Below are 6,000 nucleotides of genomic sequence, written 5' to 3'. Positions count from 1 at the left end.
CACACAGCATTAGGGCCAAATTCACTTCATCTACATAAAAATTAGCTGCGACATGAATTTATCCTCCTTTAATTAAAGGACCTTCGCACTTCTAATCTTACCCTGGTGGCATTTTTATCTTTGATCAGGACTTTTAAAAGCAAAGCAAGTAACAAAGCCAACTTTAGTAAGTATAAGCGTAAATATATTTTCCTAATAAAACACATTTCAAAACAATTGGTGTTGACTAATATCCTCTACATAAGTAAGTAATACATATAAACATGTCACATACACTCACCGGCCACTATTAGGTACACCTGTCCAACTGCTCATTAACACAAATGTCGAATCAGCCAATCACATGGCAGCAACTCAATGCATTTAGGCATGTAGACAAGGCCAAGACGATCTGGTGCAGTTCAAACTGAGCATCAGATTTAGGTGACTTTGAACGTTGCATGGTTGTTTGTGCATGAAAATCCCAGTAGATCAGCAGTTTCTGAAATACTCAGACCAGCCTGTCTGGCACCACCATCTCTAGGGTTTACAGAGAATGGTCTGAAAAAGAGAAAATATCCAATGAGCGGCAGTTCTGTGGGCACAATTTCCTTGTTGATGTCAGAGGTCAGAGGAGAATGGCCAGACTGGTTCGAGCTGATAGACCGGCAAAGGTAACTCAAATAACCGTTACCGTCGTTACAACCAAGGATTGTAGAAGAGCATCTCAAACCGCACAACACGTCAAACCTTGAGGTGGATGGGCTACAGCAGCAGAAGACCACACCAGGTGCCACTCCTGTCAGCTAAGAACAGGAAACTGAGGCTACAATACGCACAGGCTCACCAAAATAACGACATTCGGATGGTAGGGTCAGAATTTGGGGTCTGAATATAAGATATATATAGAATATAAGGTAGTGACATAGAATAAGAGAACGTCATATTATTGTACAGCTGTTTGTCCACAGTCTTCAATGAAATGAAATGGACTTACATGTGAGCATGATGTGGAATGCTGATGAGAGACGACCTGCTGTGCTGTGATTCACTGCTGCACCAGCGTGTCTGTGGAGCCTGTACCGCAAGATCAGAACTGCCCAAAGGAGCTGACGGGGGGCATCTCTGAGACACGAGGAAGAAGTTGGAGCATCGGCATATCAGGACAGGACATTTTAGTGCTGTGTCAATCTGTTAAGTGTTTAATAAACAGTAAGCGTTAGACTTGCAGTTAATTCTTTATTAAAATACGAGCAAGTAAATAGAGGTTAAAACCTGTGTGGTTCCTTCCTCAGTACCAATGACTAATCCAGCAATGACATTTTGTAGTAATTGTGAGATAACTGACTCTGACCTGTATACAAAGTATGAAGACGGGACGAGAGGGAGGTATGGATTGTTTTTTAGAGCTTTACATATGCTGAAATCCTTAACACCATCACTTGGGCTCTTTAAGGAGCACAGATCTGGGTATATGCTAAGATAGAGTATTATGTATTTCCTGATAATTATACCACATATGAAAAGGGGGAAAGGCCCCAAGACACATCCTTCAGCAACCCCATAGGTCATGGTGCAAAGAAAATGATCAGTATTAACTGAAGCATTTCTATTGCTAAAGCTGAGGCCTAGAATAAATATGGGAAATATTTAGAGTGACATGTTTTTTTAAATTTCATTTAATGCAGTCTACCGCCTCAGTGTCAAACAGATTGTATTTTTATTAGCTGTCAAATAATTTGGCCTGTGAACAGTTGTTTTGTCTGAGGTCAAAATGTGTTATGTTTAAAGCCATTATGTCATACAGTAATTTCAAACTTCACAACTAACAATGACCACTATAAAAAACACAACATTGCTTATACAGTAATGTTTTTTTATTCACAAGGAACTTAGTCTTGTTAAAATGCAAGGTAATATGCCGCATGCACAATTACAGAACCAACATGACAAAGTCTTATAAAAAAAAGTATGCATTACTAAGAAAATATTGAGTTTTGGTTCAAATACACTGCAATAATAAAAAAATAATTATTTGAGATTATGATGGATGGCCTCTCAACTGCATGGCATGCTGTGTGTTTGAACTTCAAAAACTTGCCAAAGCTCACTCGCATATTGGATCTTGACTACAGTACATGTCTCACTTTAACAAAGGGGTTGAATTAGCTTGGTGAACATATAACAGAAAAGCGGTTTTCTTTCTGTTTAATATTGTATTAAAATTGTAATATTTTTTATTTATCAATAATATTCATACAATTCTGGACACCTTGTAATGGCATGAATGTCAGAGAAGTCAAGGGCAGGGCTGAGGGCAGACACAACTCAGGAGAGAAACTTCCACTCATATATTATTTATTTACAATCTCAGTGCTCAAGTGCCAAGGTGTATGTTGAACTGCTAGAGTGTCTATGAACACAGTGTCTCTGGTTAGGATATTTGAAGAGTATATTGTGGATGGTACAGTCACCAGGGTCAGCATCAAGTAGCAGGTCACTGGCTAAATTGAAAAGAGCAAAGTTTGTGTTAAGAAGAGCTCTAAAATGAGAATGATATGTTTCTTTTTTAATGGAGAGAATAGAGAGAGAGAAATGACTTGCAGAATTTAAAGAAGGGCACATCCAGATGCATATTGGGAACATGCAGGGATTGTACCAGTGTTGCAACTAAGGAACATTTATATTTATGGTCTTTAGCAGTCACCCTTATCAGAATGAAAGTTTTAGTTGTCTACTTAAATAATCTTCAGCTGGTAGGTTGGAGTCCAAAAATACTTTTAACTGAGACTGCCGGAACCAAGTGTCAGTACTGAAACCTAGAATAACAAGCTACAATACTACGAAATACAACACGATACAAAAGCAATTATAAAGCAAACATAAGCAGAAGTCTAAAATCTTCATTATGCCTGATTAGGTTAATGAAAGTGACAAAGTAATATTATTTTTAAGGATGTGAAGGGTCATCATTAGGAGAAGAGGTTATGGTCTTTATGTGAGCTATTCCATCTGTTAAAGGAGAGAGAGAGAGAGAGAGAGAGAGAGAGCGAGAGAGGTACATGTTTAATCAAAAACAGAAGTGCCTAGGGAGATGGATCAAAAGTGGAGGTTTTTTTTTTTTTTTTAGACTTTTACTGCTTTTGCTCAGATGCTTGCCGCTTTAGCCTATAGAAGTTAGGCATTCTGATTCAGATATTATTCATTATAATAAAGAGTATTTTAATCTACATGGTCATATTACCATTGATAAAATCACAAATCTGGTGGACTAAGACTTTTGCACAGCATGTATGTATTATATGTAATTAGTTTATTGGGCTTGTTTCATTATTAGCCAATTAAAGACATGACATGCTTTGAGCTGACATTAAGTAGTGATGCAAACATAATATCAAGCATGTTCTGCTTCCTGTGATGATAATTATAAACCTTGTTTGTCTGCAGCTATGAAGTCTTCAAAATAATCTCTTGAAATGCAACTCTGTATTGAAAGTTACTAATTTGTCCTTTGAACAAAAACATGAAGCTGAAGGTTTCCACAGGTGTCATCAGTTTAATTGCAAGAGTTAAGCCCAAGATTGGGAAATTCTTTTTAAGCGCAGTTCAAAGTGATGTCAGCGCGAGTCAGATTACATCACATTACCATAAAGTAGTGAAATCCCACTTTCCCTTTACTCTGTTGGGATCTCTTTTATCATCTTAAAGGTTTTTGCCTTAATAAGGAGAGATGAATGCATTCCCCAAAGAAATGAATTAAATCAGGATGTTCTTGAATTTATTCAATGTCCAGTTTTAATCAATGTGGGTGAGAATGCAGTTTTCTGTTATTCTAAAAAAACTAATTAATGGACTGACCAGCATAGTTATTCCTTCAAACGCAGGTGGGTAAAGACATTAATCAATCCTTTACTTTCAGCTAGAATTCAAAGACTAATATCATACTAGCGCACTAGCATTTAGGCTTAAACAATGCAGTATCTAATTAAACCTGCAAACTACCTGCAAAAAAAAAAAACCCTGCAAACTACCTTTATAAGATCTCCACCTTGTGCAATCTATGTTGTCACCAGTGAGACAAAATTTAATGATACAAGTACATGACTCAGTTACAATTCAAACAAAAACCACATTAAAACACATACAAATAATAAAATATGTGAATAAATTGGGGAATAAATTAGACCTATTCATATGCAATTTAATCCAATAAAATAGACACCCAAGGATAATTGTGGTCCTCTATAATCTATTTGGTTTTATTTTCTGAAATCTTTACACGCTATCCTCTGTCTGCATTGCTACAGGTTGGAGGATGGCACTATGTTTAATATATTACTTGTTAAATCAACTCAAGCACAGCATGAGACTAAACGAAAATGAATACTGTGTTTCTCTCAGACAACTTCAGAAGTCTTTCAGTTGAAATGGGATTTATGAATTTTGTCTGATCCTGCTAATCTGAAACAATTCTTGAGTCTGGTTCAAGAATACACAGGCTTAAAACAATAATTCCATCCCATGAAAGCAAACAGCAGTAAGAAGGGGAAATATAAAAGCAGTAATTCATGTGATTTATAACAGCAATAAGACCTGAAGCTCAGATCATGTCTGACAGTTGGCCTCTGCTAAAGTTTATGGGGGAATGCTTAATAGAAGTACATTTCAAAGATATGTTTGCATTTCATTTTAGAGTTAGGTTAATTTATACAATTATTTGTAATACCTGAACGTAGTGAGGACAATATTAAAAAGGCTGTGATTAATATACAACAATGTGCAAACGTTTGTGCAACTGTACCTAGAAGAACTGATGCTGCATTGAAGGGTGATCAAACTAAACACTGACTTGATATAGACTTCTCATTGACTTTGTTCATTCACTTTGCATTTTTTAATCATCAAAAAGCTATTAAGGCTTCTATTTTTGAAAGCATTCTTACTTTTCAGCATTTCTCCACACCTGCCTAAAACGTTTGCACAGTACTGTATGGTAAACCCATACATAGAGATAGAATCTGAAATCAAAGCTACCATTTTGCACTCTAACCTCATAGTCAGTGTTCCATTTAAATCCTGGAGGCAGAGCCAAAACAATAATAGTCCAGTCACTAAATTACATGTGGACTACACAGCAACATCAGCTAATATTGTGTAATAATTAAAATGCAAATCCTTGTCAGATTATATTTGTGTCAAGTATACAAGGTACTGACACGGAAGACAATTGCACATTATTGTTTACCTGTTTATCCACAGTCTGCAATGACATGGAATGGATGTGTGAGCATGATACCGAATGCAGATGAGAGAGGCTCTGCTGGGCTACGCGACTCAATCCTGCTCCAGTTATTGGAGCCTGTTCATCAAGGTCAGATCAGGGGGTCAAGCTTCATCCATGTTAGCTTCCACTGCACATTCACACGTTCGAATGTCAAATGAAGATCAAATTAGTGCTTTGGAATACAAGGCCTTGAATTTATTTTAGGCACAGTGCTGACTGTTTGCTGTTTTAGATGACACAATTCTGCAGATGAAGGATGTGCACAGTCCTGCATCCTGATTTATGGGAATGTGTCACCAAGATAGAAGCAGCTTGAAATGTTAATACATAGTTGGGTGCAATCTTTCACTTGTATTTCTGTATACTGCTGTAAGGAATGACACAGAATTGTATGGATTTCATTGTCTTTGTAACATATTTAGTGTTTTTATACTCTTGACTTCTATGATGTTGTACCATACTATCAAGTTAAAATATAGGTTGTCTCTGCATATTGTAAAAGCCAAAGGAATTCAGGTCTATCAGATTTTAATTATGCCACTTGACCTCTCAGAACTAACAAAAATTACTCAAACCACTTTAGGATGTCCCCTTACTGTCCTATAGATTGAAGCCCTTTTCTATGTTTGTCATAATTTTGAATTACTTCTAGTACAATTGTACAGAATCTTTCTTAAATAGTGCACAATTCATTACTGAAACCATACCGCTCCACAAAAGATTTATTAATGCTACAG

Source organism: Brachyhypopomus gauderio, chromosome 6, assembly GCF_052324685.1.
Source record: "Brachyhypopomus gauderio isolate BG-103 chromosome 6, BGAUD_0.2, whole genome shotgun sequence".
In the NCBI taxonomy this organism is placed as follows: Eukaryota; Metazoa; Chordata; class Actinopteri; order Gymnotiformes; family Hypopomidae; genus Brachyhypopomus; species Brachyhypopomus gauderio.
This window is presented reverse-complemented; position numbering follows the sequence as displayed.